Here is a 16,948-nt window from a genome sequence, read left to right as displayed (position 1 = left end):
ATGGGATCAAGGTAGATCTGAAGAAGATTGAAGTAGTGCAGAGTTGGTCCAGATCATCCTCAGCTACGGAGATCCAGAGTTTTCTTGGTTTGGCAGGGTATTATCGCCGATTTGTAGAGGGTTTCTCTTCTATTGCCGCACCTATGACCAAATTGACCTAGAAGGGTGCTCCGTTCAGGTGGACCAAGGAATGTGAGGAGAGCTTTCAAGAGCTCAAGACAGCTTTGACTACAGGCCCAATATTGGTATTGCCTACAGGTTCAGGGTCTTATACTGTGTATTGTGATGCATCACGTATTGGTCTCGGCACAATGTTGATGCAAGACGGTAGGGTGATTGCCTATGCATCCAGGCAGTTAAAGGTGCATGAGAAGAATTATCCTGTACATGACCTTGAGTTAGCAGCTATTGTTCATGCTTTAAAGATTTGGCGGCATTATTTGTACGGTGTCCATTGTGAGGTTTATACCGATCACGGGAGTTTACAGCATTTGTTTAAGCATAATGGAGTATGCAGCTCGGTGTCTAAATTGTCAGCAGGTAAAATATGAGCATCAGCGGCCAGGTGGATTGCTTCAGAAGTTAGATATTCCGGAGTAGAAATGGGAGCGGATCACTATGGATTTCATTGTAGGTCTTCCACAGACTCAGCGGAAGTTTGATGCAGTTTGGTTGATTGTGGATAGGCTGACCAAGTCAGCTCATTTCATTCCTGTGATGACTACCTATTTTTCGGAGTAGTTGGCTCGAATCTATATTCACGAGATTGTCAGACTTCATGGCATACCGGTATCTATCATCTCTGACCGGGGTACGCAGTTTACATCACGGTTCTGGAGGGTAGTACAGCGTGAGTTGGGTACTCGGGTAGAGTTGAGTACAGCATTTCACCCTCAAACGGACGGGCAGTCCGAATGAACTATTCAGATACTAGAGGATATGCTTCGTGCATGTGTGATAGATTTTAGGGTTGCTTGGGATCAGTTCTTACCACTTGCGGAGTTTGCTTATAATTACAGTTATCAGTCGAGCATTCAGATGGCGCCGTATGAGGCCTTATATGGTAGGCAGTGCCGGTCTCCAGTGGGTTGGTTCGAACCGGGTGAATCTAGACTATTGGGTACATACTTGGTTCAAGATGCTTTGGAAAAGGTTAAATTGATTCGGGATTGACTTCGTACATCCCAATCTAGACAAAAGAGTTATGCGGATCGGAAGGTTCATGATGTTGCATTCATAGTTGGTGAGCGTGTCTTGCTCCGGGTTTCGCCTATGAAAGTTGTTATGAGGTTCGGAAAGAAGGGCAAGTTAAGTCTGAGGTATATCGGACCTTTTGAGATTCTTGAGAGAGTTGGAGAGGTGGCTTACAGACTTGCACTACCTCCTAGTCTCTCTGCAGTTCATCCAGTGTTCCATGTTTCCATGCTCCGGAAGTATCATGGCGATCCATCTCATGTGTTAGACTTCAGCTCAGTCCAGTTGGACAAGGATCTATCTTATGTCGAGGAACCAATGGCCATTTTGGACAGACAGGTTAGAAAGTTGAGATCGAAGAGCATCGCCTCAGTAAAAGTACAGTGGAGGGGTCATCCGGTCGAGGAGGCGACTTGGGAGACCGAGCATGATATGCGTAACCACTATCCTCAACTTTTCACCACTCCAGTTATAATTCTCATCTTAAGAGGGGGAGAATGTAACGACCCAGCCGGTCGTTTTGAGTAATACAACCCCGTTCTCCCATTTACTTCTCAATTTATGCTTTATAATTGTTATGTGACTCGCCAGGGTGGTTAGTTCGGGTCTGGTAAGGTTTTGGAATGAATTGGGACACTTAGTTCCAACGTTTAAAGTTTAAGTTAAAATAGTGACTGGATGTCGACTTATAGGTAAACAACCCCGGAATAGCATTTTGATGATTCCAATAGCTCTGTAGGGTGATTTTGGACTTAGGAGCATGCCCGTAAAATTATTTGAAAGTCCATAGTGGAATTAGGCTTGAAATGGCAAAAGTGGAATTTTCGAAAAGTTTGATCGGGGGGTTGACTTTTTGATATCGAGGTCGAAATCCTGTTCTAAAAGTTTTCATAGCTCCGTTATGTCATTTATGACTTGTATGCAAAATTTGAGGTCAATCGGACTTGATTTAATAGGTTTCGGGATCAAATGTAGAAGTTGGAAATTCTTAAGTTCCTTAAGCTTGAATTGGGGTATGATTCGTGGTTTTAGCATTGTTTCGTATGATTTGGGGTTTCAACTAAGTTCGTATGATGTTTTAGGACTTGTTGGTATGATTTGACGGGTCCCGAGGGGCTTGGTTGTATTTTTGGATCATTGGTTGAGAGACTAGTAAAGTTAAGAAATTTGGGAGTTTGACCATGGTCAATATCGGGTCAAGAAGACCTTTTTTCAGTGTTTTGAGTGCGCGAGCAGGTCTGTAGCATGTTGTATGATTGAAATTCATATATGGTTTGTGTCCGGGAGGTTCCGGATGAGTTTTAGGGTAGTTTCGGATCATTTCGGAGAAGTTTGAGTTTGCTGGTTTCTGGTGAGGTACTGTTCATTCGCAATTGCGAATACCAAATTCGGATTTTTGTTAGCAAAATTATATTTTCTTATGGAATTTATTCCTATAATTTGTATTGATTGAATAGAATTAATTGTGATTAGATTCCAGCCGATTGGAGTCGGAAAATTGAGAAAAAGTCATACTACTTAACTGATTGAGCGTGGTTCGAGGTAAGTAACTTGTCTAACTTTGTGTGGGGGAAATTTCCCTTAGGATTGGTATTGATATGATAATTGTGATGTGTTGAAAGTTGTAACGACCCGACCGATCGTTTTGAGCTCTAGCTCGTCATTAAGCGGTTTGAGACCCTGAGAAGCTTCACTTCAGGTATTATGACTTGTATGTATGGTCAGAATTGAATTTTGGGAAGTTCGGAGTTAGTTTGGGAAACAAATTCTAATTGCGGAAGCTTTAAGTTGGAAGAATTGACTAAGGTTTGATTTTTGAGTAAACGAGCTCAGAATTGGGATTGGAAGGTTCCAACAGGTTCATATGATGATTTTGGACTTGGGCATATGTTCGCATTGGGTTTTGGATGACCCGGGAGCGTTTCGGTGCATATTATGGAAGTTGGCATTTTTGGAAGAATTTCCTAAATTTGGGTTGAAGTGCATTTCAATGTTATTGATGTCCGTTTGGGATTTCGAGTCTGGGAATAGCTCCGTAAGGTGATTCTGGTATTGGGAGCGCGTCCGGGTGTGGATTTGGAGGCCCGTAGGTCATTTTGGGATCATTTGGCGAAAGTTAGAAATTTGAAGGTTTTTGCAAAGTTTGACCGGGAGTGGACTTTTTGATATCGGGGTCGAATTCCGATTCCGAAAGTTAGAGTAGGTCTGTAATGTCGAATGTGACTTGTGTGCAAAATTTGAGGTCAATAGGACGTGGTTTGATAGGTTTCGACATCGAATATAGAAGTTTGAAGTTTTAATATTTATTAAGTTTGAATTAGAGGGTGATTCGTGTTTTTAGCGTTGTTTGATGTGACCTAAAGTCTCTACTAAGTCCGCATGATCTTTTAGGACTTGTTGGAATGTTTGGTTGGGGTCCCGAGGGCCTCGGGTGTGTTTCGGATGCTTAACGGATCGATTTTTGGACTAAGGAAAATGCTGAGGCAGCTGGTATCTGGTGTAACCACACCTGCGAGGTTTTGGCCACAGGTGCGGAGCCGCAGAAGCGGCCAAGAGGGTCGCAGAAGCGGGTCTGGTTGGGGAACGCTGGGACCGCAGATGCGGTCAAGTTCTGCAGAAGCAGGACCGCACCTGCGCACGAAGAGCCGAAGAAGCGGAGGCGCAGAAGCGCTGCCGGGCTGCAGATGCGGGAAATGTTGGGCTAAGCTTGAACCGCACATGCGATGGAATTTTCGCAGGTGCGGAGCCGCAGAAGCAGCTATTGGACCGCAGGTGCGAAGATCGTGGCTGGGCAGTGTTTTCTTTAAAATGGGAGTTGGGTTCAATTTCACTTCATTTTGTCCATGGGAGCCGATTTTGGAGCAGGTTTGGAGTGCCATATTCATCTTCTATTCTGGGGTAAGTGACGTCTTCTCATTTTGGGTTAAATACATGGTTTATATATGGATTTAAACATGAAAATTAGTAGAAATTTAGAATTTTGAAGAAAACCCTAGAAATTGGTATTCTTGGATTTTGATCACGAATTTGGGCATGAAATTGAGAATAAATTATATATTTAAGTTCGTTATACTATGGGTAGTGTTTGTCTTCAAATATTTTCGGAATTCGGGCACACGGGCCCAAGGGTTGCTTTATTGATTTTTCGAACGGAGTTGGAAATTGTTATAAATTGATTAATTATGAGTATTAGAGTATATTTTGATTGGGTTGCATCTTATTTGACTAGTATTGGATCGGCGGTCACCGGTTTGAGGTGTTAGGGCGGTGTTGAAGTTGGTTTTGAAACGTCGGAGTGAGGTAAGTCTCCTGTCTAACTCTGTGAGGGGAAATTACCCCTAGGTGTTGTATATTGATGTGTGCTACTTGTTTTGGGGGCTACGTACGCGCGAGGTGATGAGAGCCCGTACGTAGATACATTCATGTTATTGTCCGGGTAGGCTTAGGTTCACATCATGCTATAGCTGTATTATTTGAGTAGTCTCTCGCCTATTAAATTCCTCTGTATTACATTATTACTTTAGACCAGACTTGTTATTGTAAAGACTTCACGAGTTCATGATTAGTCACCGAATAATTCTACTCCTCTTACGGCATGTTTCCGCGATATATATACTTCATTGAAAGTTTTTTGTTAAAGAAATTACAACTCACACGTTTATTCGTGAGTGGGGTCAAGGACCCGTCAAAGCTTCTTACTCTTATGGGATCGGGCCGTTCGCCTCGGCAGGAATTTGTATTTCACTCTTATGGGTTCGGGCCGTTCGCCTCGGCAGAGATTTATATTTCACTCTTATAGGATCGGGCCGTTCGCTTCGCAAGATATTTGTATTTCACTCTTATAGGATCGAGCTGTTTGCCTTGGCAGGATTTATGTATCACACTCTCATGGAAGCTGGTCATTCGCCTCGGCAGTTTGATAGATGTATCTATGGTTCGGGCCGTTCGACCCTCGACAGTGCAAAGTTTAAATATTTATGTTGGATCGGGTCATACGCCTCAGCATTTCCTTTATCATATCCTCGTGAAAATCGTGCGTAATATTTGGCAAGAAGCCGGGGTATCTGTAAATTTCTCCCTGATTCGAATTATAACAACATGCTTGGTGAGATCCAGTATACATATATATATATATATATATATATATATATGCTCCGGTTGAGGAGGAATTTGCTAGTTAAGAGCTTGAGTTTATCGTAAGGAGGATAATTGTACCACATATTTACAATTGTTTATGTCATTTATTTACTTTGCCTCGTATTTGCTCACCTTCTTACTGTACTTGATATTGTTGGACCACTAGTGAGTGTCGATGTCGATCCCTCGTCACTACTTCTCCGGGATTAGGCTAGATACTTACTGGGTACATGTTGATTACGTACTCATACTAAACTTGCTGCATATTTTTGTGCAGGTACATATGTGACTAGTGGCCTTGTGAGAGCAGAGGTGAGTATGCATGCGGGGAGTTACGTGAGCTGCATTCCATATTACGACCCGCAACCAGCAGAGTCTCCTTCAAAGTTATTTGTATTCTTCTTGTATAAGTTGTATTCCGGACAGATGTTGTACTTTATTTTTACTTCTTAGTTGATACTCATGCACTTGTGACACCGGGTTTTGGGGTGATTATGGGTTGTTTTGTATTTAAATTGTTAAGAATATTATTATTTACACTATGAATTCCATCTTTTACTATTTAATCGAAGGAAAATATGATTTCAGAAATATTAAAAATAAGAACCAAATCAAGTATTTATTTTTGGCTTGCCCGACGGCGGTGTACGGCGCCATCACGACCTTAATGGATTTTGGGTCGTGACAACATGGTATCAGAGCGCTAGGTTCACTTAGGTCTCACGAGTCATGAGCGAGTCTAGTAGAGTCTTGCGGATCGGTACGGAGACGTCTGTACTTATCTGCGAGAGGCTACAAGGCTATTAGGAGCACTTCCCTTCTTAATTCCTCATCGTGCGAATTGATTCTTTTGAGGCTTGTACCTTTATTTTTTTCCTATTCAATCTTATGTGACGTGAAACGCTTGTTATAGATTGGGAATCGAGGAATTGTCATGGTACTACAGAGGTGGTGCAGGGTGTCTCTGCCTGCGTGTTTGATTGGGCTATTACCGTCGCCTTGCGGAAGGTCATCCTGTCGTTTCAACTCAGCATCAGTATTTCCTATGGTTTTGAGATTTGTCATTGATTGTTATGACGATTCGTGCGTTGTTTTTGCACCGTGATTGTGTAATGGTAGGATGCATGTCTATGCGTCGAGGCAATGAATGACTTGAAAGGAGGTTTTACTCAGTGCATGATTCAGAGGCTCAATTTTTTATTTCCAGCGGAGGAAAGGCAATCGGACCATGAGTGTTTGGGTTGATGGAGTAACGAGACTTGGTATTTTGAGCATGGTGGAATTTTCATCTATGATGTGGTGTCGTCATCCTTGTTGAACGCGTTAAGGTTCGCCGATGTTATGGTCTTCTTCAATTTGCCTTCGGGGCAGGGTGTTGTGAAATGGTGCCTGAGATGCGGTTGTCAGAGATAACAGAGTGTAGCGATTTCGGAATCGAATTGGTACTTCTAGTATTGATGGCTCGAGAAAGATGATCTTTTAAGAGGTTTGGAGTTGGTGGCGACTCATGTGTTCGGATATTACAGAGATGGATTCGGGTTTGGAGCAACAATTGGGCAGTGAAGGATAAGGAAGGACATGTGAGAGGTGTCTTGCGGTGGTTGAATTGTTAGGAGGTCAAGGGTGAAAAGTAGAAGTCGGGGAACTTCTTAAAGGAGAGGGTTTGACCAAAGTAGGAGAGTGGCAGGGTAGCATATGGGTTCTGTGGTAGGATAGCCACACGCATTGAGGGAAGCTTAGAGCAATTTGGGAATCGTGATGGGCAGTGACTAGGACCATGGATTGTATTTGGATGCAACATGACTTCGAGTTTGGAATGCTTTGTTGGACTTTTAGCTGATGTCAATAGGGAAGAAGGAACCTTGGTGGGTGAACCTTGGTGGGTCCTAGGGTTATGTAATTATAGCTTCAAGCTAAGTGGGAGAGCCCCACCATCTATGATTGGATTGCGTAGTTGTCAACTTGTGCGGTTTTGGGGTATCGGAGTATTGATGGGTTATTACGACTAAGGAAAGAACACATCAGTGGTAATTTGAGCAAAGGATTTGAGGAATGTGTGTTATCTTTGACCTTATCGGTTCATGTTCAAGTTTTGGGAAGACCCAGAGTTTATGCTTCGTGTGGATGTAATGTATAAGGAGAGGAATTCAGCCGGTTGCTTCTTTGAAAGGGTGTTCATGTGCTAGCAGGGCGTTGGAATTTGATTATATTCGGGGACAAGTCAGAGTGGGTGACTCTCAACAATGGTCCTAATAGGTTCAAAGTTTAAGGTGTGATGCCAAAGGATTTCCAGTCCGTGGTATGGTTAAGTATCGAGTTTTGGCAGCGGATTATGGAAAAGGGGACTTGGAATATTCTATGTTATCGTCGGTCTGCGGTGTAGCATTTGAGGAGTGGGAGAAAATAACTTCGGATTCATAGAGGGGTTTTCAGAATGGGTGTACCAGTTGAAGATGTGAATATGCGCATAAGGAGGGTATGAGATAGTTCGTGGGTTTTGGAGATAACGTGGTCTCGTGAAATAAGGTCACTCAGGATGAGTGCGGATTTGGGTTCATGATGTTTTGAATGGGGCTATTATTATTCCTAAGGCAAGTCCAGAGTAAATTAGAAGAAGTCGGATTCGGTTAGATATGGTTGAATTGGCATGATGGTGGCAATGATCAGTTCCTTCAGCGTGTTGAGTTATACATGTGATTTGTGGCGGTATGTGCGAGGTTTGACGACCGCTGTAATTGATTTTATTTGGAGGCATTCGAGTATTATGGCATGTTATGTATAGATGGATCTCGGAAGAATTATGGTGGTTTAGACCACCACTCGAGGTTTGTATTTTCTGCGGTTATGGGAATTCAATCATGTGTGGCAATGGTTCTCCTGAAATGAGTTAAGTAAAAGATTTCTATATGATGAAGTGTTTATCCTATTAGTGAGTCAGGGGTTATTATGGAATTATGGTACTCTCACGTATTGGCATGTTAGGTGCAGTGAGCGGCAGGGGAAATTGGAAGCTGAGGATCAAGGTTGCGGTTCGGTGTTTACAAGAATATCACGAGCTCGGATGATCAGGGAAGAATTCGGATGTTTAGAGTAAGCTGGTATTGTCTTTAGCATCACCTGAGATCGGTGTCCTGTGTAAGAGGCTTTGTGTACTGATTTGCGGCTTCTTGATTTGCTTTACAGCATTAGTGTGGGTGGTGGTATGGATATGCAGACTTGTTACCTGGTGCGGAAAGTCGTGGGAGCGTACACCACGGGAAGATTGCATAAGTGTGACATGTAGTCACCTGATCGATTAAAGGTTGGAACCAAGTATAGAGATTTGGTACTATCGTTAATGTGAGAATTTATGCCTAAAGGGCGCTCGGTTCATTTAGTTGTGGAATATGGAAGTTTGTTCTGGATTTGACGGTTGTTCTTATGTGTCGTGAATAGGTCATTGTGGGTCCTTGAGAGGCTATTTAGCCAAGCATGGTATGATCAGAATCGGTTTGAGGTCCGTGGATGGATCTAAATGTGAATGTGGGCTCTATATAAAGGCCGGATGTGCTCATCTCAGCATAGCGTTGTTTTCGGAAGGGTTTTTGGGCCTTGGATGTTATTTCTGTCGTCAGCTATTCCGTGTAATCTATATTATACCAGGTGGGTTGTGAGGTGGTTTGATTATTCGGACTCGTCTTGAGGTCCCGTATGGTTTGTGGTATTATGTGAGCAGGATGGCTCTCGAGATGCATATTATATATCGCACCTTAGTTGTGCTTAAGTTTTGTAGCGCGTGACGCTACCCGTCTCCCCAGGATTTGTATTATGCATTTGGCGTGCTTATAGTTGATATACGGGCATTTTGTGAGTATAAGCGTTACGGCTCGATGTGTGTTTTATTTAGATTATTATGTGTGGATCGAGTGGCACGCCGCCACGGGTATGTGGTTGGATCGGGTGGCACGCCGCCACGGGTATGTGGTTAGATCAGGTGGCACGCCGCCGCGGGTATCATGGTTGGATCGGGTTGCACGCAGCAACGGTGTGTTATTGAGTACAGTTTCCCATATCTATTATTGCGTGTTTTGCTTCTCATTTCCTGATGAAGGTTCATAACATCCTTTTGGTTGTTTAATTAGTTACGTGGGTTGAGTAGTTCTTTCCAGAGTTCATTTTTTCTTATGTATCACATTCGAGTTTGTAGCATGTTGGCACATTGTGGCATCATACGAGATTTTTGGCAGTGTCTGAGGTGGCTTATTGCCTGAGCAGCTTGTACTGGGTGAGACGAGATTATTGGATCTGGGATCAGTGCGATCAGATTTATATGAAGCATATTAAAGAGTAAATATTGTTATTCAGTCCAGAATGAGGTAATGGTTCTTGTCGGGAGGAGAGACTCCATAAATTGTTATTTGGCAGATGGTTATGAGTTCTACACATCTTCTATGTTGTGGCAGTATTGCGAGAGTTAAAGCAGGGCATAATTGGTCATGAGGTACACCACGGGCTTCAGGTCAGTGGAAATTTTAGCTATTGTGCCTTGGAAAGATTGCCTTAGGCAAATGAGTTACGCGGTGCATGGTAAGAATTCAGTAAGGGTATACAATCATGTGTTGGTACATCATGTAGTGATGGATACGGTGTTCGTATGTTGGAAACAGACCTGGTAGAGAATTTCAGATGTTGGAATTTGGCTCTAAGGCTTATTTGACTAGATAAAAGGGAGGATTTTCAGGTTTGCTCGAGCAAATGTGCTCAACTGGGTTGTGGTAGCACGGGTAGGTGCACGAGGTGTTACACAATGATTTCGGACAACTCCAGAGCAGTTCTTAGCACGTTTGAGGACGAACGTATGTTTAAGTGTGAGAAAATGTAACGACCCGACCGGTCGTTTTGAGCTCTAGCGCGTCATTCAGCGGTTTGAGACCTTGAGCAGCTTCACTTCAGGTATTATGACTTGTACGTATGGTCGGAATTGAATTTCGGGAAGTTCGGATTTAGTTTGGGAAGAAAATTTTAATTTCGGAAGCTTTAAGTTGAAAGAATTGACTAAAGGTTTGATTTTTGAGTAAACGACCTCGGAATCGGGATTGGAAGGTTCTAACAGGTTCGTATGATGATTTTGGGCTTGGGCATATGTCCGGATCGAATTTTGTATGACCCGGGAGCGTTTCGGCGCCTATTATGGAAGTTGGCATTTTTGAAAGAATTTCCTAAATTTGGGTTGAAGTGCATTTCAATGTTATTGATATCCGTTTGGGATTCCGAGTTTGGGAATAGCTCCGTAAGGTGATTTTGGTATTGGGAGCGCGCCCGGATGTGGATTTGGAGGTCCATAGGTCATTTTGGGATCATTTGGCGAAAGTTAGAAATTTGAAGGTTTTTGAGAAGTTTGACCGGGAGTGGACTTTTTGATATCGGGGTCGAATTCCGATTCCGAAAGTTGTAGTAGGTCCGTAATGTCGAATGTGACTTGTGTGCAAAATTTGAGGTCAATCGGACGTGATTTGATAGGTTTCGGCATCGAATATAGAAGTTTGAAGTTCTAAAGTTCATTAAGTTTGAATTAGAGAGTGATTTGTATTTTTAGCGTTGTTTGATGTGACCTAAAGGCTCGACTAAGTTCGCATGATGTTTTAGGACTTGTTGGAATATTTGGTTGGCGTCCCGGGGGCCTCGGGTGGGTTTCGGATACTTAACGGATCGATTTTTGGACTAAGGAAAATGCAAGGCAGCTGGTATCTGGTGTAACCGCACCTGCGAGGTTTTGGACGCAGGTGCGGAGCCGCAGAAGCGACCAAGAGGGTCGCAAAAGCGGTTCTGGTTGGGAGAATGCTGGGACCGCAGATGCGGACAAATTCCGTAGAAGAGGGACCGCACCTGCGCACGAAGAGCCGCAGAAGCGCTGCCGGGCCGCAGATGCGGGAAATGTTGGGCTGAGCTTGAACCGCACCTGCGATGGAATTTCCGCAGGTGCAGCGGCTATTGGACGACAGGTGCGAAGATCGTGGTTAGGTAGTGTTTTCTTTAAAACGAGAGTTGGGTTCAATTTCACTTCATTTTGTCCATGGGAGCGATTTTAGAGCAGGTTTGGAGTGCCATCTTCATCCTCTATTATGGGGTAAGTGACTTCTTCTCATTTTGGGTTAAATGCATGATTTATATATGGATTTAAACATGGAAATAAGTAAAAATTTGGGATTTTGAAGAGAAACCTAGAAATTAGTATTCTTGGATTTTGATCACGAATTTGGGCATGAAATTGAGAATAAATTATATATTTGAGTTCCTATGGGTAGCGTTTATCTTCGAAAATTTTTGAAATCCGGGCACGTGGGCCCTAGGGTTGCTTTATCGATTTTTCGAGCGGAGTTGGAAATTATTATAAATTGATTAATTATGAGTATTAGAGTATATTTTGATTGAGTTGCATCTTATTTGACTAGTTTTGGATCGGCGGTCACCGGTTTGAGGTGTTAGGGTGGTGTTGGAGCCGGTTTTGGAACGTCGGAGTGAGGTAAGTCTCCTGTCTAACTCTGTGAGGGGGAAATTACCCCTAGGTATTGTATATTGATGTGTGCTACTTATTGTGAGGGCTACGTACGTGCGAGGTGACGAGAGCGCGTACATAGCTACATTTATGTTATTGTCCGGGTAGGCTTAGGTTCACATCATGCTATAGCTATATTATTTGAGCAGTCTCTCGCTATTAAATTCCTCTGTTTTACATTACTACTTAAGACCAGACTTGTTATTGTAGAGACTTCACGAGTTCATGATTAGTCATCGAATAATTCTACTCCTCTTACGGCATGTTTTCGCGACAAAGCTTCTTACTCTTATGGGATCGGACCATTCGCCTCGGCAGGAATTTGTATTTCACTCTTATGGGATCGAGATGTTCGCCTCGGCAGGAATTTGTATTTCACTCTTATGGGATCGGGCCGTTCGCCTCGGCAGGATTTATGTACCACACTCTCATGGGAGCGGTCGTTCGCCTCGGCAGTTTAATAGATGTATCTATGGTTCGGGCCGTTCGACCCTCGGCAGTGCACAGTTTAAATATTTATGTTGCATCAGGTCGTACGCCTCGACATTTCCTATATCATATCCTCATGGAAATCGTGCGTAATATTTGGCAAGAAGCCGGGGTATCTGTAAATTTTCCCTTGATTCGAATTATAACAACCTGCTTGGTGAGATCCAGTATACATATATATATACTCCGGTTGAGGAGGAATTTGCTAGTTAAGAGCTTGAGTTCATCGTAAGGAGGATAATTGTACCACATATTTACACTTGTTTATTTCTTTTATTTATTTTGCCTCGTATTTGCTCACCTCCTTACTATACTTGATTTTGTTGGACCACTAGTGAGTGTCGATATCGACCTCTCGTCACTACTTCTCCGAGGTTAGGCTAGATGCTTACTGGGTACACGTTGATTACGTACTCATACTACACTTGCTGCACATTTTTGTGCAGGTACATATGTGACTAGTGGCCTTGTGAGAGCAGAGGCGCGTATGCATGCGGGAACTTATGTGAGCTGCATTCCATATTACGACCCGCAGGCAGCAGAGTCTCCTTCAGAGTTATTTGTATTCTTCCTATCTAAGTTGTATTCCGGACAGATGTTGTACTTTATTTTTACTTCTTAGTAGATGCTTATGCACTTGTGACACCGGATTTTGGGGTGATTATGGGTTGTTCTGTATTGAAATTGTTAAGAATATTATTATTTACACTGTGAATTCCATCTTTTACTATTTAATCGAAGGAAAATATGATTTAAAAAATATTTAAAATGAGAACCAAATCAAGTATTTATTTTTGGCTTGCCTGACGGCGGTGTCCGGTGCCATCATGACCTTAATGGATTTTGGGTCGTGACAAAAGTCGTGTATACGAGGTGACGAGTGTGTACACAGACCAAATATGGAAGATTATGTCTTTAAATTATGTAGATCATTGTTGCATATTAATTAAATTATTTTATCTTGTTATATTATTCATCATTGATTTAATTTCTATACTTTAAATTTACTTGACCTTATCCTGCTAATTGTTTTACCTGTTTAGTTGAAACTTGGTTTCTTTTATTCTGTGCATTATTTGAAGGTTGAATTTCTTTAATTTAAATATTATTAATACGAAATAATTGATATTTTAAATTTGGTATTGAGGCAACGTGTTAAAAATTGTGAAAATATTATTTTTGCTGAGTTATTTATTCTCGAATATTTTGTGAGATTTTTGTACTCATTGTGATTGAGCCGTGAACTCCCTATTGTGGAAAATATTATTGTTGTTGATTTATTTTGGCAATTTGAAATATTTGAGCACTGGAGGTGTAGATTGTAATATATTGTGATATTGATAAGCATGTGGTGGTATAAGGTCTGGGTGTTGAAACGCATGCGATGTGATAAGGGTGGCTTGATACGCGTGGCTAGTAGGGGAACTACTAGAAGTCATGCGGTGTGATAAGGGTGGCTAAAACACGGGATGCTATTTCGGAAAAAATAATTTCTTTAAAATTTAATGTGAAGGCTCCCGCGGTGATATAAGGAAATGAGATATTGTGAATTTATTTATGATTTGGGACTACGAGGCGGTACCTCGGGAGTGCCCTTGTTGATATTTATTTATGGCCGCAGTTGCCTTTGATTATTGTTGTGATTTTAGTAAAGTTGAAAATGATTTCTTTAAAATTTAATGTGAAGGCTCCCACGGTGATATAAGAAAATAAGATATTGTGAATTTATTTATGATTTGGGACTACGAGGTGGTACCTCGAGAGTACCCTTGTTGATATTTATTTATGGTCGCTTGCCTTTGATTATTGTTGTAATTTTCTTAAAGTTGAAAATTCCTGTTTTGTTTCCGCGAGATATTATTTGCCCTTATTCTGTGTAGTTAAATGGTGACATACTATTTACTTGATTCATTTCCATTGTTATCGTTTATTGTTATTATATTGTTAAACATGTCACCATGTCTTTTATTATTCCAGTAGGGCCTGACCTGACCTCGTCACTACTCTACCGAGGTTAGGCTTGACACTTACTGGGTACCGCTGTGGTGTACTCATACTACGCTTCTGCACATCTTTTTGTGCAGATCCAGGTACTTTCTACCAGCCCAAATATCAGTGAGCTACATGTGTACGGAGATTTCGAGGTATATCTGCCAGCGTCCGCAGACTCCGGAGCCCCCTTCAATCCTTATTATGTTGCTTCTTTATTTTTCTTTAGACTTTGATATATAGAGACATTGAGAAAAAATTCTTAGAAGCTTGTGGCTTATTCCTATCGGGTTTTGGGAGTTGTAATTATCTGAATTTGCAGACTTATTTATTTCATATTTCTATTGTTATTCCGCATTGATAGGCTTACCTAGTCTTAGAGACTAGGTGCCATCACGACATCCTACGGAGGAAATTTGGGTTCGTGACATTTTTGCATGGCTTCGAGTCTCGGATATGAAGTCGCATATGCTAAGAAGTGTTTATTCCTTAATATGTAACTTTTTAGCGTGAATTCAATTTTAGTCAAGCGTCAATATAAATACAAAACATCGAGTGAAAATAAAAAAAAAATCTGAATGAATGAATAAGGTCTCTGTGGCCCCACGCTAAAGGCAGGAGTGACTCTAAAGGCTTCTTTTGAACAAGCGAGGAACAAGTGACCACAAGCTCCGCTTAAGCGCTCGACATGCAGTTAGCTTAAAATATGTTCATCATGTGGTCGAGCGAAGCGCACCTCTGTGAAGCAGCCTAGCATCACTTTAGTATAAATAATTATTATAAAGAAAAGTGTTATAGTATCTTTTTTTTTTGTTATTTGATTGAGGTTATTTTATACCAATAAGTTCATAAATTATGATAATTTTCTCACTCATTAATTAGTATATTTGCTTCACTCTTCAATTTTAATTTTATCCTTTTTATAGTGGAATTAAGTTATATATCGACAACATAATGAATTTCTTTTACAATCTTCTCTGAAACTGCATGAACACAAAAACCTTCATGCATCGATTTTCTTTTAGTGTAATTCAACATATTATATTAGGTTATTTACAATTTATTTTAGATATTCACGAATAAGTGCTACTAATTAATAGAATGAACTACAATTATCGTTTAAATTGATTATAAGGAGTAAATATTTTTGCCACCATGAATGCTCAAAACTTAAGCTATCATTACATTTATTTCTTTTTATTGATTGTGATAATAGCCAAATCAAAAATTTTACTTTGAGTTTTGGACCTCAATATCCGATAATCCACCACTTTATTCTTTGTGCTCTTCCTCCTAGTTTTTTTTTATTTTTAAATTCGCTATTTTTTTGGTCTTAAATGATTAATTTGTTGTTTAGAAAGTAAATTTTGTTGTTAGTGTACAAATTTAATAGAATAAATTTAAGGGCCTCTTAATATAGTTTCGCCTTAAGTCACAAGATCCGTTGAGCCGCCCGGCCAAAGGGAGGATAGACTAGAGAATAAAAGGGTACAGTACTTCAAAAGTACCTTTACTTTTCTCTAAGTAGGCAGTGACTTGTAGGAGGGGAAACCGAATATATATCTAGAACGAAGAAAGAATAGGACATGGTCATTAATTAGTGAATCCCAGTTGTGTTTATTGAAGTGATTTACGTGTACTTTTCATCTTCAATATTGCAAATATGAATATAATGTGATATATCAAATTGGAATATCTTGCATTATATTAATACATTTCAAACATTGGATAGGACTCTCATTTCCCTTCAAGCTTCTTCACATCTTCTGGGATGTTTCATTTGATTCCATAATCCCATGGGCTGCAGAAATTTGTAAGGGTCACCTTATCAATTCTCAACTTTTTCTTTGTTCGTGAGAATAAATGGTTCATGCATATTTGCCACTATTTTGGACTTCAGAACACCCCACGAATCTCATATCAACAGAACACGGGAGAGATGGTGTGTATATAAATAAACAAGCCTTACACTCTAATTATATATTTTAAAGTTGCGCAGGACTAGGCCCAAAGCGAACAATATGACTAGTGTGTTGGACCGTTACTTAGTTCCCCTAGATCCCTTTTTCTCTTAATTCTCTCCCTCCGAGCTATCACTCCGATGTCTCTCTCCATCTTGTGGCAAAATACATGTAGTTGTTTTGTTCTTTGCTCTACTAAGAACGAAACTTCCATGGATTGTTACATTTAACTAACTGTTGTTTAATTTATGGTCAGGCTTAAAGTAAGAATGTGGTAAAAGGCAGAAACAGAAACCCGAAATTATCTAGAGTGCAAATCCTCAAAAACAAATTAGTTTATCTAATTTCTCAGATATTGAGACATTAAAGTATTTAAGTGTGTTTTCTATAATATTTTAAACTTTTAGATGAAATACATACTTTAGAACCATAGTAGACCAAGCAAGGGGTCTTGGGTTTCAAATCTCACATTCACTTAGAAAGCGAAGACGTGAAAGTACGTACTGAAACATGTATAATATAATTAAAGTAATTAGTCTGTTATTTGTAACCTTTTATACTTTTATACAAGGTAGTAACACAATAAAACCTTAGAGAATACTTATTTTGACGAGATTATTTAAACCTCAGAGAATACTTGTTT

This window comes from Nicotiana tabacum, chromosome 2 (assembly GCF_000715075.1).
Source record: "Nicotiana tabacum cultivar K326 chromosome 2, ASM71507v2, whole genome shotgun sequence".
Taxonomy (NCBI): domain Eukaryota; kingdom Viridiplantae; phylum Streptophyta; class Magnoliopsida; order Solanales; family Solanaceae; genus Nicotiana; species Nicotiana tabacum.
The sequence above is the reverse complement of the archived record's forward strand: the minus strand, read 5'-3'. Positions refer to the sequence as shown.